This window comes from Podarcis cretensis (assembly GCF_951804945.1).
Source record: "Podarcis cretensis genome assembly, chromosome: 2".
Classification (NCBI taxonomy): Eukaryota; Metazoa; Chordata; class Lepidosauria; order Squamata; family Lacertidae; genus Podarcis; species Podarcis cretensis.
In genome coordinates, this window is record NC_137171.1 from 29775824 (window position 1) to 29802662 (window position 26839).

Here is a 26839-nt window from a genome sequence, read left to right on the forward strand (position 1 = left end):
GCTTGGAGCACATGCAGCCAGAATTTCAGCAACAGGTGCAAATTTAATTTATTTACAATATTTGTATGCTGTCCAACAACAAATGTTCTCTGAGCGGTTGACAGTCAGCTTAAAACCAGCAAAAGGAAAACGCCAAGCACAACATAAAAGCAAATTAAATAAAGCTACCAGCACTAAAACATTAATACAATGCAGTATAACAAAACACACACAAAGATTAAAACACCCGGGCAAATAAAAAGGTCTTCACCTGGAACCAAAAATTAAAACCTGGATGCCAGCAAGCCTACCTTGGTGGTGGGGGATGAGTGTTCAGACCCCTGGGCTCTCACTTGTGGGGTGCCTCAGGGTTCTGTCCTCTCCCCCATGCTTTTCAACATTTACATGCAGCCACTGGGAGAGATCATCAGAAGGTTTGGGCTGGGTGTTCATCAGTATGCAGATGATACCCAGCTCTACCTCTCTTTTAAATCAGAACCAGTGAAGGCGGTGAAGGTCCTGTGTGAGTGTCTGGAAGCGGTTGGAGGATGGATGGCGGCTAACAGATTGAGGTTGAATCCTGACAAGACAGAAGTACTGTTTTTGGGGGACAGGAGGCGGGCAGGTGTGGAGGATTCCCTGGTCCTGAATGGGGTAACTGTGCCCCTGAAGGACCAGGTGCGCAGCCTGGGAGTCATTTTGGACTCACAGCTGTCCATGGAGGCACAGGTCAAATCTGTACCCAGGGCAGCTGTTTACCAGCTCCATCTGGTACGTAGGCTGAGACCCTATCTGCCTGCAGACTGTCTCGCCAGAGTGGTACATGCTCTGGTTATCTCCCGCTTGGACTACTGCAATGCGCTCTACGTGGGGCTACCTTTGAAGGTGACCCGGAAACTACAACTAATCCAGAATGCGGCAGCTAGATTGGTGACTGGGAGCGGCCGCCGAGACCATATAACACCGGTCTTGAAAGACCTACATTGGCTCCCAGTACGTTTCTGAGCACAATTCAAAGTGTTGGTGCTGACCTTTAAAGCCCTAAATGGCCTCGGTCCAGTATATCTGAAGGAGCGTCTCCTCCCCCATCGTTCTGCCCGGACACTGAGGTCCAGCTCCGAGGGCCTTCTGGCGGTTCCCTCACTGCGAGAGGCCAAGTTACAGGGAACCAGGCAGAGGGCCTTCTCGGTAGTGGCGCCCACCCTGTGGAATGCCCTCTCATCAGATGTCAAAGCGATAAACAACTACCTGACATTCAGAAGACATCTGAAGGCAGCCCTGTTCAGGGAAGTTTTTAATATGTGACATTTTAGTGTATTTTTTATCTTTGTTGGAAGCCGCCCAGAGTGGCTGGGGAAACCCAGCCAGATGGGCGGGGTACAAATAATAAATTATTATTATTATTATTATTATTATTATTATTATTATTATTATTACCTGTGGAGGGCAGTGCCTATGAGGATGAAATGGCAGGGATAGCCAATGTGGTACCCTCCAGATATTGTTGAATTACAACTCCCACCAACTCCAGGAAGCATGACCAATAGTCAGGTATGATGGGAGTTGTCCAACATCTGTAGGGTACATCTCTGGCTGAATGAAATAGCCAGTGTTGTCAGCTTCCCCCCTTCGGTGAGAGGAAGGACAATAGGGAATGTACTCAGTCCTACTCAGTTCCAATTATTACATCCGCTAATAGAGGTTGTGTAAGTCATTAACCCAATAATAATGGGTTAACAGAGGGAAACTGAGGATTCAGCAAAGGGATGGAAGACCTCCCCAGAAAACAACTTTGAGAAAGTGGATTCCTGGGAATACTGCCCAGTATGTAGTTGTCTTGAGCAGATCTCTCTGTAATGGGATAAAGTTTGCTTTATTAGCAAAAGGGAGCAACTTTTCTTCCTTGGCACCACCTTTGCATGTTCCTGCCGCTCAAGAACCAGAAGGATTGAAGACCATAGAGGATGGAACAGAGGAGTTTGCAGTGTTCACCATATACAGGATATAGTGGTTTGGGTATATTTTTCGTTTCACCCTGGGGCTTGCAATGCCAACTGTGAGTGGCACACTCAGTGGATGCTGGGTGTGTTTGTCAACTCCATTAATCACACAGTTGTTTCACACGAGAAGCTGGGCAGCAAGGTGAACAGTGCCGGCCTGCAACAGGGAACTGGCATGTAATTAAGAGTAAGTGATCAGCCAGGCCACCTGATATTTTGAGCACAACCTTCTCTTGACATGCTTTTCTGAATGCATACATATATTGAAGATGTGGCAAGATTTTAGTTTTACAGGGGAGCTTGTGCCTCTGGGTAAAAACACAAGTGTGATTCCATTGAGATGGTCAATGATATGATATGTTTTTTCAGTATCAGTGATGCCTTACATTTCTTGAGGGTGCAAAAGAATGAAAGGGTTGGTGTGTCACTTTAATGATCCAATTGCCTTTTTTTGGACCATACCTTACAACTGAGATAGAAGACTCAAGCATGTTGTCATAGTGATTCATGGGATACTAGGACCTATGAGACCAAAAGCAGATGGCAATCGTGAGAAGGAGAAATGAATGTGAGCAACCCCTCTGCTTTTTCTAGGTATTTAGAGACATGCTTAAAGGTAACGCAGACACAAAGCAATTTACAGACGAATATAATATCCACATCTCAATGGCTCCCTCTAAGCTGTGCTCTAAATTGAGCAAAATTCAAAGTGTTGGTGCTGACTTTTAAAACCCTAAACAGCCTTGGCCCCTTATACCTGAGGTGCCTCTCTACCATCATTGTTCAGCCTGGACACTGAGGTCCAGCTCCGAGGGTCCCTCAATGTGAGAAATTACAGGGAACCAGGCAGAAGACCTCAGTAGTGGCACCCTCCTTGTGGAACGCCCTCCCATCAGATGTCAAGGAGATAGATGACTATACAACTTTTAGAAGACATCTGTAGGCAGCCCTGTATAGGGAAGTTTTTAATGTTTGGTGTTTTATTATGTTTTTATGTGTGTTGGAAGCTGCCTGGGGTGGCTGGAGCGACTTAGCCGGATGGGCGGGGTATAAATAATAAAATTATCATTAATAATAATAGTCAACTCAAGTGGTAAGTGCTGATAGGACTGGAGCCACTGAGGGACAACAGAGAGGTATCAGCATGCTTAGGGAAACCCCAAGGTTTGCAGAAGTACATTTACAGAACAAAACTCACAAGGGGGCAACTTCCCGCCCCCAGCCCGGTCCAAAAGGGGACTGGACATGCTTAGTAGGCAAGTAGGAATGTACCAGAAAACTTGGAGGAGGGCATGGTTGACTGGAACTATGAGCAGGCACCCTCCTGCTAGGATGTGACGGTGTACTACAACATTTTGCTGCAGGTTCCCGTGGTAATTCTTCAGAAAAACACAGCTCAGTACTAAACATGTTTACTGAGAAGTAATCCCTGGCGTTTCAGTGGGGCTTACTCCAAGGTAAGTGTGCACAGAGTTGCAGCTGAACCATTGTGGCTGCTTCTCTCACACAAACATTTATGGCCAAACAGGGCCTCAATAAGATTTATTTTAAATAATAATTTTTAAAGTACTGTTTCTAAGGACAGCCTTTTCATGACCAGAAGGAGTGGTTACTTTTGCAACTAAAATGCTATTTTTATGTGGCAAAATGCAGAGCTTACTTTGTGTTTCTGACAGAGCTCCCATCCGCCTTCTCTTCTGCCACCGCCACCCCCACCACGCCTGTTTGCTCTTTCCATACAACAGTGTCTGGCTTCCAACCAGATGAGTCTCCACAGAAACTGGGGGAGAGAGGGAGTGAGTTGTTTTTGTTGCAGCCCAGTGTTCCATCTGCTGTGAAAGAATGCCAGTCATAGGCACCACAACAGAAGTCACCCCGTGATGCTTTAAAAGTGCACTCTTAGCCTAGCACAGACAAGTGTTACTATGATGAAAAGCATGCCGTCTTCATCCCATGGACTAATACAGAGATGGGAAATCCCCCCAGCCTCCCCCGTAGAGGTCCGCATTCCTGTGGGGGCAATATGTTGGGGGGGGGGTCACATTCTAGTAGCGGCTAGCGTCAGAGCCAATGATGAGTTGAACCAGAGACAAAAGTGTTCTGGATTAATTAATCCAGGCTAGACCACCATGCTTCAGTTTTCACCAAGGCTAACTCAGATTATAATTTCCAATACTACGCAGGGTTGCTCAGAAGCAAGCATTAATGGGTTTGGTGGGTCATTTTCGAATACGTATACAAATGATTTTTGTTTTGTTTTTTAGTACAATAGACCAACACAACTACTATTCTGGAAAGCAAGTGAAAGCAGTTCCTGACATTAATGTGCAATGCATAAATGCATATGCATGCGTGCACATATAGCAGAAACCTAACCATTTGTTCTCAAACAGCTGGGAGGAGGATTCTTTCTCTCAAGTCATGGAACCAGTAAATGAATTTTCAGAAACTGATTAATTTTTACTACCCAAAAAATACTGTCCCTCCCAATTGTTTGGAAACTATGTAGAAAGAAACACTTTAAAAAAGCTGGGAGAGGTAAGGAGGAAATGAACAGGACAGAGAGAACTATTGTGGGATGGAAGGGGACAGCTTTAGGAGGAATTAGTAGTTGCATAAAATGAGGCTGGGGCTGCGTGTTAAACTATGGGCTGGATTCAACTAACCCAGTGGGCCAGCAGACATCGGCACAAAGGCTCCTGCTAGCACAGTGCAGCTTCCCTCCAACTCCTCCTAGTTCCTCACCCCCCAATCCACACTGAAAGGTTGGAAGAGCCCCCCAGAATAGTGCACAGGGAGAGGAGAGGGGAGAGCATTCCATCTGGCAAGCAGAAATGCTTGCACTGATGGAACAACCGTGATAGCTTTATGTTGGATCCCACCCAGTGAAATTTGTTACTGCAAGATGTGGTGATGTTCCAAAGAGGCTGACAGTGCAGAGGTAGAGACCTATCATGAAGAGGCACTTGTTGTTGTTGTTGTTGTTGAGTCGTTTAGTCGTGTCCGACTCTTCGTGACCCCATGGACCAGAGCATACCAGGCACTCCTGTCTTCCACTGCCTCCTGCAGTTTGGTCAAACTCATGTTGGTAGCTTCGAGGACACTGTCCAACCATCTCGTCCTCTGTCGTCCCCTTCTCCTTGTGCCCCTCCATCTTTCCCAACATCAGGGTCTTTTCCAGGGAGTCTTCTCTTCTCACGAGGTGGCCAAAGTATTGGAGCCTCAGCTTCAAGATCTGTCCTTCCAGATAAAACTGCATGCCAACCATTTTATTTCTCACTGGCAAGAAATTAAAAGCTATGGCCTAAATGTTTGTGTGCGTTGGATGATTTTAGTTTTTTTAAAACTATATACCTCACATTTGAATGAATAGGCCACTCGTGTACACATTAAATACATTACTTTGAAATATTGAGGTCCTTCTAAAATACACCCCAAGCCTTCCCTTCCTTATCTACTAGCTATTTCACTTCAGTCCTTCACTTCAGTCCCCTACGGGACCGCCTCTCCTGGTATGCCCCACAAACCTACGGTCTGCAAATAATAACATCCTCAAGGTCCCAGGCCTCAGAGAGGTTAGGCTGGCCTCAACTAGAGCCAGGGCCTTCTCGGCCGCGGCTCCAATCTGGTGGAACGCTCTGTCACAAGAGACTAGGGCCCTGCGGGACCTGATATCTTTCTGCAGGGCCTGCAAGACAGAGTTGTTCCACCAGGCCTTTGGTCAGGGTGCAGCCTGACTCCCTCCTCTGGCAACCTGCACAGAATCTTGCTTAATCGGTTGCCATTAATTTGATTTTAATTAATTTTTATAATTAATATTTTGAATGTGTGATTATTTGATTGCTTGATTATTTGATTATTGTTAGCCGCCCTGAGCCCGGCTTCGGCTGGGGAGGGCGGGATATAAATAAAAAAATTATTATTATTATTATTATTATTATTATTATTATTATTATTTTCATATTTCCTCCATGAAGTTCCTTTCCTTCCACTTCCTCCAGATATATGTACAGCACTCATTACAGTGTTATCAGACCCCAGACTCTCTTTCCCTATAGTCAGGTTGAATGACACTATTTCCCAATTATTTCAGTGCATAACCATACTACACTTTGACTCCCATGCCACTCGTTCAAATGAGGAGAGCTTGGAATATCCAGAATTCACAATTACATTCTCATCACTGGTGTAAAAATATAGATTTCTTGCTGCCTTGGAGAAGAACAGACACTATGCCACTAAGATGAAATGATTCCATTGGCATAGTGAAGCTTGGAACAGTGAGTGCTTTCTCACATCATGAAAATGGGATTCATTCAAAACTGGGACCTTTAAGCATTGCAAAATGTGTAAGAGTTAATCAGTCCACAGGCTGGGTAAGTTCTTTGTATATTCTTCTAAATGACTGTATGTATGCCACAACAAAAGGTAAAAACTCTTGTTTCCTAGTAATCACCAGCTGTATAGGAAGGTTTCATGACAATCTAAATGGAACACTTGCTGATCATCCTGTCTCCTGCCCACATCACATCTGATGATTGGTGTTTTATGAGTCAGATGGAGTGTGCTATCTTCACAACCCCAGAAGCGATATCTGGAAGGTGTCACCAAGTATTTAGATTGTATTTTTAGCACCTCAAAATGCAACTGAATACTGACATGTTCAAAAGGCTCATGCAATCCTGTGTCTCCTCAAAATTATTTATTCCATTTTGACATGCCAACAAGTCTTAGGAAACAAGCCTGAAAGTCAAAATGCTTAGGAGCCACAGATCTAGCAGACTGATTCATAAAACATAGTTACTGGAATGTGCTATTCCATTTAATTTTTTGCTCAAGACTCCTGCCAGTAACTCTTACTTTTGATCTAAGGACCTTTTCCTTCACATTCTATCTCTCTGTCTCCAGCATTCATTTACACTTATTTCCCCAGTGCATGATTGTAGCTTTCTGAGCATCCACAAGCATGCTCAACTATGTGATACTTTCTGCTAGGAAGGAGCTATAGAATCAGAGGTGGAAGGGATTTAATCAAGTCCATTCCCCTGTCAGACATATGAACGTGCTTAAAACTACCTTTGTCTATGTACCTTCAGCTTCAGAGTTGAACATATGGCTGGAAATGGTATGATCCAGTCCAATTATACTGCTACTATCTAAACTAATCTAGCCATAAACTTGTCTAGCCTGCTCTTCTAGTGATGATTGTACCACATTCCTAAGCAACCCATTCCAATGTACCTCCACTCTTAACAGGGAGTCCATTTCCCCTCACATCCAGGCTAAATGTGATCAGTAACACTTTGAGCCCATTCTTTCTTCCCTTGTCTATTTTAGACAAGGAGAACAGCGGATAGTCTATACAAAACCCGGCTTTTCCATTCAAAGGAAACTCTTGCTTATTCCTCTCCATGGGTATTCTCAAAGGCCTTTCACCAGCGCTGGATATCTGGAGGAAACTCTCCCTGCAGTGGGCAAACTTGATCAGGTTTGGGACTTGACTTGCTACTGAATTTTGCCTCAAGCAAAGTTTCAAGGTAGCTTTGAAGGTTCCTCTTCAGGAGAAACCCAAGAGGGATTTCAAGGAAAACTAAACAAAGAATCTCAATAGGACTAGCATTGTTTCTCAGAGGGTTCTAGTTACAGGTAGGTAGTGTGTTGGTCTGCTGTAGTCGAAACAAAACAAAACAAAACAAAACAAAACAAAACAAAACAAAACAAAACAAAACTAAACTAAACTAAACTAAACTAAACTAAACTAAACTAAACTAAACTAAACTAAACTAAACTAAACTAAACTAAACTAAACAAAATAAATCCTTCCAGTAGCACCTTAAAGGTAAAGTAAAGGTACCCCTGCCCGTACGGGCCAGTCTTGACAGACTCTGGGGTTGTGCGCCCATCTCACTTAAGAGGCCAGGGGCCAGCGCTGTCCGGAGACACTTCCGGGTCACGTAGCCAGCGTGACATCGCTGCTCTGGCGAGCCAGAGCCGCACATGGAAACGCCGTTTACCTTCCCGCTGGTAAGCGGTCCCTATTTATCTACTTGCACCCGGAGGTGCTTTCGAACTGCTAGGTTGGCAGGCGCTGGGACCGAGCAGCGGGAGCGCACCCCGCCGCAGGGATTCGAACCGCCGACCTTTCGATCGGCAAGCCCTAGGCGCTGAGGCTTTAACCCACAGCGCCACCTGCGTCCCATAAAAGCAACTGTTGCATTGGCCGGGAAACGAACCCAGGCCTCCTGCGTGGCAGGCGAGAATTCTACCACTGAACCACCAATGCAGGCACTAGAGACCAACTAAGTTAGTTATTGGTATGAGCTTTCTTTTTATTTATTTTATTCTCAGAGGGTGGTGAGCGTGGCATCCTCACATCCATAAACACTTTCCCCTGAATTTGCTCATTCCATCCTTTGTTTTCCTTTGCTTCTCTCATCCCTGGCCCTCCTCTATCTATATGCTCACCCTTTAGACTGCAAGCTCTTTGGGTCACTGAACTCAGTGCTTATACTGTGCAGTGTCCTGTGCATTATACTAAAACAGCACACTTCCAGGTGAATTGATAATATGACAAAATAAGCAAACACAGCCTGTGTAGGCAGGAGGTGGGGTTGCCATTAGGATCCCATCAGGTATTATTGGCTATTGGGGCTGGTTCAACTGGGTTCCTAAGCACAACCTCCCCATGGAAGTAGCCAATGCAATTATTTGGTGATGCAGACTGTTGCTGTCAGCAGTCACCAGCCTATTGTCACTAGTCCTAAACAGGCACTTTGTCCTTCCATCTGCATCCATTTCCCCAGTTGTCAGAGGAGCCAAGATTTCTACACCACGAGGATGAGAAATGTTTGGGATATGGGGTAGATTTTCCACTCTGGAAGGAAGCGGGCAAGCAAGGAGGAGGAATTAGTATGGAAGTGAGAGGCAAAGAAGATGAGAAGGTTTGGGGAATGCTTTGAAGAGGGGGTTCTTTTCATGTTTTGGCTTTTTTTCCCTTTTTTCCCTTCCCTCCCATTCCCTTCGTCTACAAGAGCAGCACGACTTGCCTAGCAGCTCAAATAATACTCCCCCCCACCTCTTACATCAATATTGTTATGTTTTATACAATAGCACCAGCTGGTAGCCATCATATACAGTTAAAGGCATTGATAGGAATCACTTGCAGTATGCAAACACCTTGCCATTGATCGGTGAAGCTCGGACGCTCAAAATCAGTGTGAGTAAAGGCCAGTGCACTTGCAGGAGTGTCACCAGGGCAGAGGGTCCAGGAGCTCTTTCAGAAGAATGAGCAGGACAGCTCCCAAATGCAGCAGGGCTGAGTTACTACATTTTGAAATGAGGTAATACAAGTAACATCTGAAAAGCCTCTCCTCCCAGACCCATAAGACCATTAAGTCCAAAGTTTAACATTTCCTAAGTGCACTGCTGGTTATATGACCAGAAGGCAGAGTGCAGACCAGCAGAGGGCCTCTGTTGAATAAGCTATATGGCAGATGATTACCTGATGCTCTCCCCTCCTTCCACAGCAACAAGCAACAAGGAAACCAGAAAGACATCATTGTCAGAGCTATAGGTCTATTAAGAAAGTGGCAGAGAGGGAGGGAGGGAATTTTACTCTCCAGAGCTAAAGCCCATTAAATCTGGGGATGGCAGAGCAGATGGAAGGCTTCGGTTGAGTGAGGACAAGACCCAAGACTTGGGGGGAAGGGTCAAAGGAACAGACAGACTCTTAAGAGCCAGGGATTTAGTCTGACCTGACTCCCTTTACTTGGCAGCCCATATGGAAAAAAATAACATTTCCTGAGTACGGGTTGGATTTTACTGTTAGGAAAATTAACCAGAATTGAAAGGGAAACTGATTTTTCTATCCCTTGAAATATTATAATTTTGTAATAAAACAGTTTCTTATGAATATGGAATTTTTTTAAGAAAGCAAAACTTGTGGTGAAACATCAGAATCAGCCCACTTTTCTTTCTTTCTTTCTTTCTTTCTTTCTTTCTTTCTTTCTTTCTTTCTTTCTTTCTTTCTTTCTTTCTTTCTTCTTTCTTTTTGTTTGGTCTCATTGTATGCCAGAGTCTTATCAGCAAATGACAATTTACCAACCAATCATAAATTACATGACATTTGTTATGGAGCTTGAGGGATTTCAATAGGATTTTTCCCTCCAGGCAATCTGAAGAATTCTGACATAGCAAACCTACTATAATGACACGTCAAGATTTTTTAAAAAAATGGTAAGGTTCCAATGGGAAAGTTTTCCTGAAGTTTGTCTAATCAGGGGAGAAGTTAACTTTAAATGTTATATTTATAATAGTTTTTTCCTTCAGCGTATATATATGTTCTGTCTTAAATAAAATGAAGCTGTCTTTACAAAGGTCAAGGTAACTTACTAATCAATCATAGGCAAACCTACATTCTCAAGGATTTAAGAGAAGCCTCTAAGTATCATGAATACTCAGCCTTTCTAATTCCAGTTCCCCAGCCCCAACCAAGCTATTTAAAATTCTGTTCAAAGTGTTGTTTATTGAATAGACATAATTAAGGCACATTGATATCTATGACTTATCTGAAGTACAAATGAATAAAGTTTATTGTGCAAGTCCATAGATCATTCCAGGACATAAAAAGTACCAAAACTTTCATAAAAGTATAGTAGTTACATAAAATATATACATATCCTTAAAATAAACAGAGCTTTGTTTAAAAAGAAACAGAGGTGTGTGTGTGTGTGTGTGTGTGCACGCGCGTGTGCATTCACACACACATATATATGGAGATGACATGAGAAGATGTGGGATAACTGGCCTCATACAACCAACATGATTAAGTCTAATAACTGCATGAAAGGGTTAATACCATAGAGTAAGCTATCCTGCTAGGGTTAGCTATATCCACTTCCCCTCACTTTGGGATGAACTAGAGAAGCTCATTGCGTGAAGAGGTTTGAGCTGGTTGCTCCAGCTTAACCACATGGCTCTCATTAGCCACTCTATACCAATAATTTAGGAACCTTCACTGCTTTGTAACTAAGCTATGTTTTACTATCTGTGCAACCTTGTCTGAAGCACATGAATCTGACCTTTGGAGAGTTTGTAAGTAAACCATTTTGTAACTTACCAAACATGTGGTCTGTTTCGTATGCTGGGGGAAGAGGAAAACTATGGAAAGAAAACTTTTAAGGGGACATTTTGGAACTCACTTGGAGGGGCACATATTTTAAAGGTCTAATAGCCTATATCTCCATGATTTACTTTGCTGCATATTTTGTGACTTTAAAACTCTGCTGGGGTTCTCGCACCAAAGAGTACTTGCCTCAAACGTGGATCCTGACATCCAGGAATTCGAATTCATATCCATCCATCCATCCATCCAACAGGAGATCCATTTAGTATTCTTGTGTCTTCATATCTCCTTGACAATTAACAGAAACAGAATCCAAAAACTCTTCTCTGCATTTACCTGCCTTTACTGCGAACGAAGCAACCTTCCAAGTCACATGCTGGTTTGGTGCTTGCAGCAGAAAGCTCAATTTCTCTTTCACTTCCTAGTACGTCCTTCTTTTTAAAAGGGGCTCTAAAGAATATTGTTCTATATCAGCACACATGTGACATTTGAGGACCAAATCCTCCAGTACTGGTTCCCTCACATAGATGCCTTCTATCTTTTAGTCCCACTGGCTGGTTACTCACCAAAATACTAGGTAGAAGAACATTGGGACTTCATTCTAGAAAACATGTTCTGAGGCACCACATTCCCTCTTGGCTTCAACTTTAGAAAAGTCACTCTGCCTGTCCATCTATGTCTGCAGGAAATCAAATTCCAATAATGTGGTTTAGCGAACAACTTTGATCTAAAACAGACTAGAAACTAGTCCTTCCGGGTTGAGCTACAGTGGTGATACAAAACAGCCACAAACACCCCATGTACTCTTTCTAGTAACACTGAGTAATTTCTAGTGACACTGAGAATACCGGAATGCACTTTTACTTCCGTGACTTTGGCATGGGGGGCAGATTTCTCAGAGAGTCTAGCAACATGGTGACAAGGAATTAGGAAAAAAACAAAACTGGGAACACCCCAGTGCTGAAGAAAAGCAGGAGCTGTGGGCTTTTTGGCAAAGATTTATATGAAAGGTTGAGCTTCATATATTGATCCAAAATAACCGGAGAACTCTTTAGCCAGAGAAGCATTATACTGTACATACTATGCAATTGGGAGATAATTTGAACTATGCAGTGTTTTTTTAAAAGGAGACCAGTCCTGACATGCCCAGTACAAGTCGTACACCCTGAGTAAGCACACAACTGTAATTTAATTACAGGAAGAGACTCCAACTGGGGTGTATAGGATATATCATCAAATGGATATAGGAGTGCCACATCCAGGGCCAAAATTGGTTTATATTCCTTTACATCCAGCTGCAGCAGAGGCAGCAAGATGAGGGATGCAAGCACAGCGGAGAGACCAGCAAATTTTGGACTGTCTCTTCTTGAACTGTTTCCATCCCAGCCAGTCATTAGAACTTACAACTAAGAACTTGTATCTGAATTTGCTTATCTGCTCCTCCATCCCAATCAACAGTCCTTTTGTGCTGTGTCTTTTTAAACTGTAAGCCCGAGGGCAGGGACAGGCTTGTGATTTGTAAGCTGCTCTGGAAGCTGTTTTTTGTTTTTGTTTAGCTGAAGAATGGGATTCAATAAATAAATAAATATCCCCCCTTTAATAGCTGCTTCGATGGACACCATTTAGCAGAAGCTGCCCTTCCACTACATTACAGCATTAATGGGAGATGGAGAGACTGCCAAGTTTCTCCATCACTGAGCTATTAAAGGCAGAGGGAGACCCTTTGAGGCCAGGAGGTGGCAAATCTAACTGCATCGGTTTTGACTTGATGAGTTTGCACAATAGACCCTATTTCTGTGCTACTGGCTGCTACAGCCAGTCAGTACCTGGCTGTTGCTGGGAAAAGAAACAGGAGCAGCATCTGTGGACTGCTTCACACATCGCAGATTTCCAGCAAAGGATGTATTTCTCTGCAGGGAAATAGCATAAAACCTGCAAGCAGCTCATAAAGTGCAGCAGCGCTATTGCAGAAGGCAAATGTACACTTCTAGGAAGCAGCCATGGCGGCTGATGGCCCCCAGACCTCTTGGGGTTGCTAGGAGGTCAAAAGGGCATGGCCTCATCGTCCTGTTTTTCTCCCCATCCTCGTCCCTCGCAAAGATAACTGTGAGCATTTAAGCATTGCAGTTCAGTTAGCAGCTAACCAAACTGAAAAGTCTCTTATCTTGGTTCAAAAAGAGTCTCTTCTGTCACAGAACAGCTCTCCTTTTCGGAGGGGGGACCCGTGTTGCAGGCAGCGATCTGGGACCTCTCAGTGACCTGGCTGTGGATGGAGGAATGCTGCCCATGTCATTAGGACTCCCAGCCACCGCGTCACACCCACCCACCCGGCTGACCAATCGGGTGGCCACATGGCGTTTAAACGGCAGCACAGCTGGGGAGGGCAGCCTCCGTTCGTCTCCTCCATCGGTGACCCTGGGAGTGCTCAATTGATGAACATCATAGGGCTCCCCTTTCTGGTGGTCGACCCTTAAGAAACTTCCTGCAGATGGGCAGGAGTCAGGATATAGTCTTGCTTCACCCAATTGCCTAAGCCAAACCACTCACATCTGTAACCAATAAAGTTGTGGCCTAATTTACCCCATTAACCCAACATATTTGTGTCCATGTGTTTATTTCTGAGGTAACTGCGGGGCCTGGGGCCTCGCCACGCAATTGCATCTCTGCTAAGAGAAAAGTATAAGTAAAAAAAAAAAAAAACCACATTTATAGTACAAAGAAGAGACTGTTTGAGCCCAATGTTGTGGGTGTTGCCTTCAAGGAAACAAGACTGAGCATGCTCAAACTGCACTTCCAGGCAGTCCTATTCATTCTATACTGAGACTGCTGAATAGGCAGATGGAGTCGGAGTTTTCCGAGCAGGGGCTTGAAAAGAGGCAATCCTTCTAACAGTCAAATGTCAGCCACATGGTTTTGTTGCCCAGAGACAGATGGGAGCAACCTCTTTGACATAGCCATACTTTTGGATTAGAACTGCTAGAGTGATGCAGAGACCTGATTGGCCAGAGAACAGGAGAGTAATTAGCGGTGAGTCATAATAATAATAATAATAATAATAATAATAATAATAATAATAATTTATTTATTATTTATATCCCACCCATCTGGCTGGGTTTCCCCAGCCACTCTAGGCGGCTTCCAACAGAATATTAAAATACAATAATCCATTAAACATTAAAGGCTTCCCTAAACAGGGCTGCCTTCAGATGTATTCTAAAAGTCTGGGAGTTGTTTTTCTCTTTGACATCTGGTGGGAGGTCATTATACAAGCAACGTGCTACAAGGCTTGAAGTCCTTAAGATACAGGCATGATACACATAAGCAGTATTAAGGTGGCACCTTGAAATTCAGGTTACAGGTGAAGAAGATGGCGGTACTTGCTACTGCGTTTTGCTGCACATGACAACTCCTAAATTGTTCCCTCTGGGAACTCACCATTTCCCCTCCAGTACGTGCCCTTTACCCTAAACTTTGGAGGTTTCAGTGGACAGAAAGCCCCAGCTTGTTAAGATCCATACAATTTAAGCAGGGTTAGGTAACCATCACATTTCAGCCGCAAGCACTGTTGAGTATGTACCTCTTGCCAGTTTCTCTTGCTCAAAAGCTAATGAGAAGCTACAAGGCCTGCAAAACTGCTGGCCTTTCCTGCCATAACTCATTGCCTGTGACATGACTGACCTCATCGCAGGGGCCTGACACTTGGCAAGGGACTAATTACTGAGCTAGGGACTGTGAGGGAGCTCGGTGGAGGAAGCGCCGGAAGATGGGTAGAGGAGTAGGGCAACGCTAGGAGGAGAATACATTAAGTTCAAGAGAGGAAGTTTCCTCCAACTAAACTTCTTCCCTCCTCCAGGATTGGCAATCACAGGTCCCCTATACTCCAACTGCAGAAATACCACAAGAGTCATAAGGCATCTAAAACACCATCTAGTCCTCAGCCATTCTTCTTCTCTGACAAGCATCACTAATGCATTTTCTTATTGCCTCTGCATTTGTCATGACATTAAAGTGAAGCCAACATTTCAGAAAAACCTCTTCCCATCCTAAGGCTCTTGGTGACTAGGCTATTCTCCTGATACTGATATGCTGAAAGCTTTTTAACTCTCTGCAGCTTGAAAATTTGTTATTATCTACACAGGCTGGGTCATGCATGCATTTTCATTACTTGATGACAGCAGTTCTTCATGAACAAGCCATCACAAATCATATACCCCAGAGAAAACATCACCGTAATGCAGAGCTTTCCAAACTTTTCATGTTGGTGACACACGTTTTAGACATGCATCGTTTTGTGACACAGTAATTTTGTTTTACCAGCAAACCAAAGGTAAACTAACTCCTTTCCAGCCCCGGGAAGAGCGCGGGGAGCGTTCATGTGACACATATACACACTGCAGCCAACACACTAACATGTTACAACACAGTTTGGAAAGCTCTGCCATCTTGCAGTGAAGGAACCGCCAGAAGGCCCTCAGTGCTGGACCTCAGTGTCCGGGTAGAACGATGGGGTTAGAGACGCTCCTTCAGGTATACTAGGCCAAGGCCTACTAGGGCTTTAAAGGTCAGCACCAACACTTGTGCTCGGAAATGTACTGGGAGCCAATGTAGGTCTTTCAGGATGGGTGTTATCGTATTTTTCGCTCTATAGGACGCACCGGACCATAGGACGCACCAGACCATAGGAGGGGGAGAACAGGGGGGGGGGATTTCTCCCCCTCTCTGCTCAGTGCCCCTTCAGCGAAGCGGCAGGAGCCCCTTCCATTTCTCCTCCTGCTTCGCTGAAGGGGCGCTGTGCAGAGAGGGAAAACTGTGCAGCACCTTGCCTGGAGAGCAAGATGGATCGGTGTGCACTGACCCCTCTCGCTCTCCAGGTGGCTATCCGCAAGCCTTCGGAGTGCAGCGGGGGGCTTCAGGCTTCAGGCGGCTATCTGCAAGCCTTCGGAGTGCAGCAAGAACTCCTGCTGCACTCCGAAGGCTTGTGGATAGCTGCCTGAAGCCCCCAGAGCGCAGCAGGAGTTCATGCTGTGCTCCAGGGGCTTCAGGCGGCTTCAGCGAAAGCAACACGAAGCCTCCGGAGCATGGGGGGAGCTCTCCCTCTGCGCTTTGGAGGCTTTGTGTTGCTATCGCTGAAGCCAAGGAGCCTGCATTCGCTCCATAAGACGCACACACATTTCCCCTTAATTTTTGAAGGGAAAAAAAGTGTGTCTTATAGAGCGAAAAATATGGTATAGGGTCTCGGCGGCCACTCCCAGTTACCAGTCTAGATGCTGCATTCTAGATTAATTGTAATTTCAGAGTCACCCCATGTAGAGGTAATTTCAGAGGTCACCCCATGTAGAGCGCATTGCAGTAGTCCAAGCGGGAGATAACCAGAGCATGCACCACTCTGGCGAGACAGTCTGCGGGCAGGTAGGGTCTCAGCCAGCGTACCAGATGGAACTGGTAGACAGCTGCCCTGGACGTAGAATTGACCTGCCGCCTCCATGGACAGCTGTGAATCCAAAACGACTTAACATTGATTCACCCATGCTAACTGCAATTCCCACTGCGAGCCTTTCCAGCAAGCATAGAAAAAGAGCTGCTTTCCTTTTCAAATGAGTGGAGGGTGGAATGCTTGATATATTCTCAGATACCAATCAGGAATGTGGGTCTAGATGGAAACATGCTTAGTGATCAAATACCATTCTGTTGCCACTGAACAGCCGCCAGTAAATGGATGATATCAATAAAAACATGAGGTTGGAAAGTATCCTTCACCACCTTTTTAATACCTCCAGTTTTGGCAGAACGAGGCATCAAGTGTCTTATGTCCCAGTCCTCATACACAGGAGAAGTTTTCACACACATGTTCCTCACACAATGACTGCAGCGTTGAGGAATGACTCACATGTGTGAATGAGCCCTCTCACCAATCAAACGGCACAGACGAACTTACATATCACCTCAGACGCAATGCTTTTTGGTGGAGGCAGTGACACATTCAGCTGCATCAATCGATGAGGAATCAAATGATAAACATGCAGGTGTGAATACTCACAAGTCTTCCCTGCTTCTCCCTCAGCTTTGTTCATCCTCATTAAAACAAAAAGAGCTGCAGAGAAGAGGGAAGCAAGGGAATTACAGGTAGTTTTAGGGAAGTTCATTTTAAAAAAGAGATTTGTTCCACTTCACCTCCCCAAAAGGAATTAGTTCCATTTCAAATTTGCCCCCCATCAAAAATAAACTAATTGCATTCCAGTTCAATTCACAATTCATTCATGTGGTCCACGGCATTTTTCTCAGCCTTCAGAATTTTACAAGCTGCTTGCTAAAGTGTGTAGAATATACTGAAAGCTTAGAAACATCAGAACACACACACACACACACAAAATGTAATTTGAACAACTGTTTTAAATATTTCCCATGACAATTATGATATTTAAATTTAAATAACAGAATCACTTTTCAGAGAGGTAAAAATGGTAAATGCAATGCCCACTATCAAACGCAAAGTGTGACAAAACCTATATATCCATATATATTAGAATTTAAAAATAAATTTTAAAATGCCAAAAGTCCCACTGCAAAATAAACTTAACTCATGTTCAATTCACTTGGAAATAACAAGAACTATTTTCAAGTGTAATTCAGAGTCTATTGAATAAACCCAGTAAATTACTTTAGTTCGAACGTTGGTCACAGTAGGTCTAGTATATTTATTTATCAAGTCGATATGATTTCAGCATGGTATTATTGCTTAGAACATCAGACAAATGGCTTTATAAACCAATTTGCTTTACTTAAATAAATATTTTCCACAGCTATCTGAGCTAGTGGCCTCTAACTCCCTGCTCCAGCCAGAAGTCAATGTTGGCTTTTAACTAGTTTCTAGTATGTCCCAGAAAGCACAACATAGGCTGTAAACAGTGTCTATTTCATATTGGTAAAGATGTGCTGCTGTTTCTGGCCAAATAGACTTCAAAGAAGCTCATTCTAGACTATGTTCTTGTCCCAAAATGGCCGCCAGCTGGGAAATGCTTTCCCTTCCTATACACCTGAATTTTTATCTGGCTGCCATCACCACATTTGTTTTTTTTGACACAAATTTACTGTCTTGTTCAAAGCTGCTCCAGTAGCGGCAAGATAAAAGGGAGCCAAGTTTCCAAAGGTATTGAGGGAGGAGAGCAAAACAAAAACACTCTGGCTCAAAGTGGCAGGTAGCTGACCCAGCAGACAGGCTTCTTATTAATATTCATGGGGTGAGCAAAGTAGACTAGTGGTAGCAGGAGAATAGAGGCCACAGGGGAGCTTCTGGAGCTTCCGCTCAGATCTGTAGGTTCCAGAGCGAGGGGCATTGGGGATTTGCTGGAAGGTAAATCCATTCCAGCATCTTCCATTTAGCAACTCAAACAATGCATTTTAATGAGTCTCTAAACAGCCTGCTACATCCAGTTAAATAATATCCTTGACTGAGAGAGTCTCAGCCACGGATAAAGAGAGGGAGAGCCAAACAAGGAGGACATAAGTAGGCCAGTCAGAATTAAACCCATAAACCCATTCCTGTCTCAATATGTTCATTTATTGGAATGTTTCTTACTTGAGACCAGTTTTTGGCCCATGAGCCTCAAGGTGCGCTCACCCTGGGTGTTCAACCAAGGTTGAAGCCTGAAACTAAGGATCAGGGTCAAAGCCAGTCCTGGAACATATGGCAGACCCTCCAAGTGTCTCTATTTTCCAGGGACTGTCCCGGATTTACAGAAGCCATCCCGGTTTCTGATTTAATGCCAGAACATCCTGCTTTTCCTTAGGACACCCCTGTTTTCATTGGAGAAATATTGGAGGGGATGGAGTTTTGCGACCCCCAAGCCAAGCAGATCAGTAACTATACAACCTTTAGTAGACATCTGAAGGCAGCCCTGTCTAGATAAGTTTTTAATGTTTCATTATGTTTTTATATATGGTTGAAGCCACCCAGAGTGGCTGGGACAACCCAGTCAGATGAGTGGGGTATAGATAGTAAAATAATAATAATAATAATAATAATAATAATAATAATAATAATAATAATAATAATTGAATAGGACATCCCTATTTTCATTGGAGAAATGTTGCATATGGTATCATGTACACCTGACTCATGTGTAGAGTGAATTTCTCTTGTTGTACCCCCATAATGTCCCTATCTACCGCCCTCCACAACTGGGATTAGAAGGAAGGCTCATTAGGTCAGACTTGCTAGCTGGTTCTTTACAAAATAAATAAATAAACTGAACGTGACTTACAATATATTTGGCTGCCCATCACCTGCTGTTTTTGACGTACATTTCTTGTCTTGTTCAAATTTGCCGCAGCATTTTTTTGGAGGGGGGAAGGGGGGTTAATATGTTGGATGAATGAATCTCCCCCCTCACTATAGTACTCAAGTATTCCTTAAATATTTGTGACGATAGCCTACTGCTGCCTCATAACTGTCCAGAAATGAGACATGGTTCAACCTGCAATTCCTATTACTTAGGAAAGTAAGATTAACTGTCATGTTGTTCACAGCCGGTCTTCCAACGAGCACATTTCATGGAGTGAATTCTGGAACTTTTCAATCTCTGTCGCCTAGTCTTCCCTTTCATTTCTTAAAAAAGTATCTGTTCTGCCACTGACTGACTGCCAGGTATCCTGCTAAGCCTTCATGTGGCTGAACTAGATTTAAATCTGCTCATTAGGGGAGCCAGGTCAGAAACCAATAAGTACAGGTTGTACATTATTAGGAGGAGAGGTTAAGGAAGACGGCTGGGTCAGAAACCATGCAAAGGATGGCCTTTTGGAAATAAGGCAACCTTACCTCAAACCATAGCCTTTTAAGTCTGCCTCCCCTCTCTTCCAGAGCAGAAGCAGAAAAACATACTTGCTCCTTTGATTGAACCTCGGTGACCTGATTCTACTTTAGTGGCAAGTTAACTGATCCTGTTCAGCAACATTCACAATCACAAATGGCTAGCCATATTTTGTAAAAGCTCTGCCTGGTGCATTACCTTTGCATCAGATATGGCACAAAGTGCAAGGCTGATCTTACTTTTCTCGCCAGAGGTATTCATTCATGTAGAATTAAAACCATAGCATCATCAAGCCACAAAGACAACCGAATTCAGACCACCTTTTGTTTACATTGCCAGAGCAGTTCACTGCCTTTCCCCCCTCTTATCTTGTTTCAAGTAAGATGGGTGGGATCTGCTTTGCAGGCCACCCAATGAAAGGAATGGGAGCAACAGGTCCAGAGCAGCAGTAAGTTGAGCTATACAAGGTTCTTTCCTTTGCTGGTTGATTGCATCACTTTCTTTTCCAGCAGCAAGTATCAGTGGTGCAGTTATGGACTTAGCTACGTTAGTAAAAAACAACGTTTCAAATTCATTATAAACATGCAACACCAGAAGGTGCCAGAGAGCAAAAAGAATTTCAAAGCGATTTTTACATAGCATTTTTCCCCCTTTTGCTATAATGATTTAATTTTTGACTTATTTATAGTGAGTTTTTCCCCTGTGTGTAGATCCACCCTAGGTTATTTCAGACTCTGAACTTCTTGGCCTGTGGATGGAAGTGAATATTACTTCAATCACTTCTAAATGTGGTAAGGTAGCCCTGCTGCATTTGGGCATCTGCTGTGAAGCAAGGCCCTGGAATTCTGCCCCAAATGTCTCCTACGATGGCACCACTGGCAAGCATGGAAGCCAGTACCAGCCATAATATGCCATGGCCAGATAGATTCATGGGGTCAAATATACACAGAAGCTGCCTTACTGCATCATGGGAATTTAGGGAGCTTCTCTATATAGAGTCATGCCATTGGCCTGTCTCAGAATAGTCTATGCGCTAAAGCAGCTTCCAAGGGGTATACATTTAATACACAAATAAATGCTGGAAGATGCACAGTGCTGCCCTTCACACATCACTCAGAAACAACTCCCATGATGCTCAGCAAAGCTGATTCCCTAGAAAATGTGTTTAGGGTTGCAGCCTTAATTCTTAGTACAGTGGTACCTCATGTTACAAACGCCTCAGGTTACAAACTCCGCTAACCTGGAAGAGTTACCTCGAGTTGAGAACTTTGCCCCAGGATGAGAACGGAAATCGTGTGCCGGCAGCGCAGCAGCAGCAAGAGGCCCCATTAGTGAAAGCACACCTCTAGTTAAGAACAGTTTCAGGTTAAGAATGGACCTCCATGAAGTGAAGGACATGAGTCAGGTGTTGGTCATCAGGTAAGCTGTGCATAAGCAAGCTGCCAGCTAGCTCTGCCAAGGCTCTTTTTATTAGCACAATATGCAAAACCAGTCAGGTACATTTTGGACTGTGACCTTTACACATCTTCCAATCCTGAGTTCGAGGGGTGGTACAAAGTTATTTTGGCACCTGTTTCCACTGAGTCACTTTCCCCTTGCACAATGTTTAATCGAAAGAGACAAAGGTCACAGACAGGGCACGGCAGACTACTAAGAGAGCAAAAGGTTAGATAGAGGGCACGATGTTCAGACAGCTGTAGCTTGTCTGCAGGTGGAAGTGTGCTCCATGCCCGGCGGTCATTCCTTCACCTCCAGAATGAATTAAGTTCATAACTAGAGGTACCACTGTACAAGCACCATCTCCACAGTTAGGAGACCCACCTGTAAAGTGAAGCAACACTCTGCTTCCGGAAGTGGCAGAGAGATATCTCTAAGTTTGTCTGGCAGGGCAAAAAGCCAAGAAATAAGTTTAAGATATTAACCGATGCGAAAGAGAGAGGGGGCTTTGCCCTGCCGGACTTAAAGTTGTACTATGAGGCCGCAGCTTTCTGCTGGCTAAAAGATTGGCTACTTCTCGAGGACACTGACGTATTGGATCTGGAAGGTTTTAATAATGCTTTTGGTTGGCATGCATACTTATGGTATGATAAGGTTAAAATCAATAAGGCCTTCAAAAACCATATTGTCAGGAAAGCAGTGTTTAATGTCTGGACAAAATATAAAGACTTATTGGAAAATAAAACTCCGAGGTGGCTATCGCCTCTGGAAGCTAAGGCCCGAAAAAGACTCAATATGGAGGCCAAATGGCCGAAATATTGGGAAATTCTAGAAAAAGACGGAGACAATTGGAAATTGCAGAGTTTGGAGAAAATGAAGGATAAAGTGCGAGACTGGTTACACTACGCTCAGATTAAGGAAGTTTTTAAAAATGATAAAAAGTTAGGGTTCCAGGTGGAGAAATCGAAATTGGAAACAGAATTGTTAGAACCTAAGACTAAGGTACTTTCAAGAATGTATAACTTGCTGTTAAAATGGAACACACAAGATGAAATGGTTAAATCGGCTATGATAAAGTGGGCACAGGACATTGGGCACAATATTATGTTTGAGGACTGGGTAAGGTTGTGGACCACTGGGCTGAACTTCACTGCATGTAATGCTTTGAAGGAAAATATAATGAAAATGAGATATAGATGGTACATGACCCCAGTTAAACTTGCCAAAATATACCATTTGTCTGAAAACAAATGCTGGAAATGTAAAGGAAATGAAGGAACATTTTTTCACCTCTGGTGGACATGCCCTAGAGTGAAAGCCTTCTGGGAAATGATATATAATGAGTTGAAAAAGGTATTTAAGTATACTTTTCCCAAGAAACCGGAAGCCTTTCTCTTGGGTATGGTCGGCCAGATGGTGACAAAAAAGGATAGAACTTTTTTCCTGTATGCAACAACAGCAGCAAGGATACTCATTGCCAAGCATTGGAAAACTCAAGATTTACCCACACTGGAAGAATGGCAGATGCAACTGATAGACTATATGGAACTGGCTGAGATGACCGGCAGAATCCGAGACCTGGGAGAGGAGAGGGTTGAAGAAGACTGGAAGAAATTTAGGACTTATTTACAAAAATATTGTAATTTGGTTGAATGTTAAGAAGGATGCTAGATCATAAAGAATTGACCACCACTAAACTAGATGGAATTAGGACGATAAGTAGATTGAGGAAAATATAAACCATTTGGAGAACTATTAGACTATATTTAAAAGAATGGGACCTAAGAATATAAACAAGATGACAATTTGCTGGTTAAAATTTAAGACGATGTAAGTGGGAGCAGGAGATGTGAGGGAGTCCAAAGAGGTTTTGAAAATATGTTATGATATATGCTATATTGTTGATTATTTTTGCATTTGTATTTAAAAAATCTTAATAAACATTTATAAAAAAATAAATAAATAAAGTGAAGCAACACTCAGCCTTCTTGTAGGGCGCTTCCACATGGCATATCATTGTGGAATCTGTGCTGCTCATGTGTGCAAGTTATAAGCAGCAGCAGCAGCAGCAGCAGCAGCATCAAAATACCACCACCACTCAATGTATAGCGCCCCCCCCCCGACAGCAATGATGTAGTACCATAACAAACTGAAGCAGAATATAAATCCACCACTAAGGCTGTCATTAATGCCACCACTACTGCATTGCCCGTGGGCCAGCCTCTTTGGCACCGGTTTGGAGTCATACAGACAAAGTTGGGTTTTGGGTTGTCCCTGTGGCCCCCAGTTTGAGCGTCACTTGCTCAGCTTGGGGGGCTGCAAAGAAAGCAGGGTTTGTGGCACAAAACTGTGCAAAATCAGCACACCACTTGGGCACTGGTTTGGTGCCAGTCGGACAAAGTTGGGTTTCTGGTCCTTTACTTGTGACTCCAGTTTGAGTTTCAGCACACCACTTTGGCACCGGTTTGGCATCAATGGGAGGAGATTGGGTTTTAGGGTCCTGGGTGGCGCTGTGGGTTAAACCACAAAGCCTAGAGCTTGCCGATCAGAAGGTCAGTGGTTTGAATCCCTGCGATGGGGTGAGCTCCCATTGTTCAGTCCCAGCTTCTGCCAACCTAGCAGTTCGAAAGCACGAAGTGCAAGTAGATAAAGAGGTACCACTCCAGTGGGAAGATAAACGGCACTTCCGTGCACTGCTCTGGTTTGCCAGAAGCGGCTTAGTCATGCTGGCCACATGACCCGGAAGCTGTACACCGGCTCCCTTGGCCAATAAAGCAAGATGAGCGCCGCAACCCCAGAGTAGTCCGCGACTGGACCTAATGGTCAGGGGTCCCTTTACCTTTATGGACATTTGATTGTCAGTTACTCAGTTTGAGGGGCTGTGCACTAAGCAGTGTTTGCGGCACAAAACCATCACACCACTTTGGCACTGGTTTGGAGTCATTCTGACAAAGTGGGGTTTTTTTGCATTAACTTATGACTCCAATTTGCTTTGTAATAATAATAATAATAATAATAATAATAATAATAATAATAATTTTATTTATACCCCGCCCTCCCCAGCCAAGGCCAGGCTCAGAGCGGCTTACAAGCAATAATAAAAACAAGATGAATGATTACAACTTAAAAACAAAAATAAAATACAACATTAAAATAATGGAACATTAAAATATTGCCTCATCGCAGGAGGAGAAGTAAAAGAAAAAAGAAAGAGAGGGAGGGAGGGAATCAAATTGGCTCCAAGCCAAAGGCCAGGCGGAACAACTCTGTCTTACAGGCCCTGCGGAAAGAAATCAGATCCTGCAGGGCCCTGGTCTCATGAGGCAGAGCGTTCCACCAGGCCGGAGCCAGAGTTGAAATGCCCTGGCTCTGGTTGAAGCCAATCTAACTTCCTTAGGGCCTGGGACCACTAGGGTGTTGTTATTTATGGACCTTGAGGCTCTCCGTGGGGCATACCAGGAGAGGCGATCCCGTAGGTACGAGGGTCCTAGGCCGTGAAGGGCTTTAAAGGTCAAAAGCAGCACCTTAAATCTGACCCTGTACTCCACCGGGAGCCAGTGCAGCTTGAAAAGCACTGGGTGAATATGCTCCCATGGCAGAGACCCTGTGAGGAGCCTCGCTGCAGCATTCTGTACCCGCTGGAGTTTCTGGGACAGCTTCAAGGGCAGCCCCGCGTAGAGCGAATTACAGTAGTCAAGCCTGGAGATGACCGTCGCATGGATCACTGTGGCCAGGTCGGGGCGGGAAAGGTAAGGGACCAACTGCTTGATGCGGCGAACGTGGAAAAATGTCGCCTTGGCTGTTGCTGTAACTTGCGCCTCCCTGGAAAGGGAGGCGTCAAGAATTACACCCAAACTCTTAACGGAAAGCAATGGCACTAATTGGGCCCCCGCAAGAGAAGGGAGTTGGTCCCTCAACCCTATGCCATCCCGACCTAGCCATAGGACCTCTGTCTTTGAAGGATTTAGTTTCAATTGGCTCCCACGAAGCCATCCAGCCACAGCTTCCAAGCATCTGGTCAGTGTGTTCGGGGCCGAGTCTGTGTGGCCATCCATCAGCAGATAGAGCTGAGTGTCATCAGCATATTGGTGACAGCCCAGCCCAAAGCTCCGGGCAAGGGGGCGCATAAAGATGTTAAAAAGCATTGGGGAGAGAATTGCGCCCTGCGGTACTCCACACACCAAGGAGTGGCGCGACGATATTTCCCTCCCTAGTGCCACCCTCTGTCCCCGACCAGAGATAAAAGAGCACAACCAGTTACAGGCTATGCCCTGTATCCCCACGTCTGCGAGGCGGTGGTCCAGAAGATCATGAATCAGTTTGTCAGTTACTCGGTTGTGGGTGGGATGGCACAAAACCTGGGGTTTGCAGCACAAAACGACTCAAAACTAGCACAAAACTTTGGCATTATTATTGGGGGGGGGGGGCAACCCGGAATTTCAAGGTCACATACTGATGAAGCTTAGAATTCTGAAAACTTTGCTTTGTCCTTGGTTCTATTCACCATCCAAGCTTTTTGTTTTATGCAACAACCATTCACTGAGTTCTTAAAGCCTGCTTGACATAATTATGCTAATTCCCATTGTTGTTCTACTTGATCTGGCTGATGGCTCTTCACAATGCACAAGCGATTTCTGTAAATGCCAGCAAGGTCCCACAGAGAGCTTGGGGGAAAGTGAGCAGGAAAGACGGAGACTGCATTCTGGGGAGTTGGAAATGGAATCCACAAGCTCGATTTGATACAGAGCGCTGAGGAACACTTCACCCTTCCAAAGACTGTACTTTTACCCTATTCCCCTTCCACTGCCAGCCAAACAACTTGTTTTCATAGCACCTTTTCCCTCCATCTCCAAGATGCCCTTTGCCTTGCCTCCAAAATATGAAGCTGATTTGTGGTTTTCTTGGAATATCATATTCACCATTTTTTCCTCAGCCTTACCTTTTATTTGTTCACTTGTGGGAATGAAGAAATGGCTTCTCTTCAATCCCTGCACTGTGCTTTGAAGCAGGAAGGCAACTGGGACACATCTCTTTCCTTTCCCAAAGGAAAGCTACTGGATTGAGTATCAAGGACCAATTGCAAACACTATAGGGGGTAGGAATATGATGGCAAGAGAGATTTCCCTACCTTTATACCCATGGGGGCAGGTGGTACTTCTTCAGACAGTTTTGTTCGCTGACAGTCTCATCTGGCAAACGCTGTGCTGTGCCAAAGGGAAGACACATTTCTGAAGACCCTTTTCCACAATAGATTGAGATTGGGAACTTAATTAGAAATAAATGCAGCTACCTCCTCAAAGATAAAGCTGTCAACCCTAGTGATGCATGACAAGCAATCCAGCAAGAGGTTATATATATATATATATATATATATATATATATATATACACACACACACACACCATCAGTCCACTTATGAACCTTGAGCTATCTGTGCCTCAGATAGTCTCATAACAACTACTGCCAAGGTTTCTCATCAGGGCTTTATATAG

At 44.1% G+C, this 26839-nt stretch overlaps 1 protein-coding gene and 1 long non-coding RNA gene across 2 annotated transcripts in view; one reads left to right on the forward strand and one right to left on the reverse strand.

Annotated features, from left to right (window-relative positions):
* The window catches only part of LOC307209943 (uncharacterized protein), a 501253-nt gene that overhangs the window by 163793 nt on the left and 310621 nt on the right, over positions 1 to 26839 (forward strand). The gene's annotated exons all lie outside the window — the stretch shown is intronic.
* On the reverse strand, positions 32 to 26672 carry LOC307210144. Its single transcript, XR_013835870.1, has 3 exons — positions 26476 to 26672; positions 1417 to 1828; positions 32 to 290 (listed from the first exon to the last, which is right to left on the reverse strand). It is a non-coding gene; the product is annotated as an uncharacterized lncRNA (long non-coding RNA).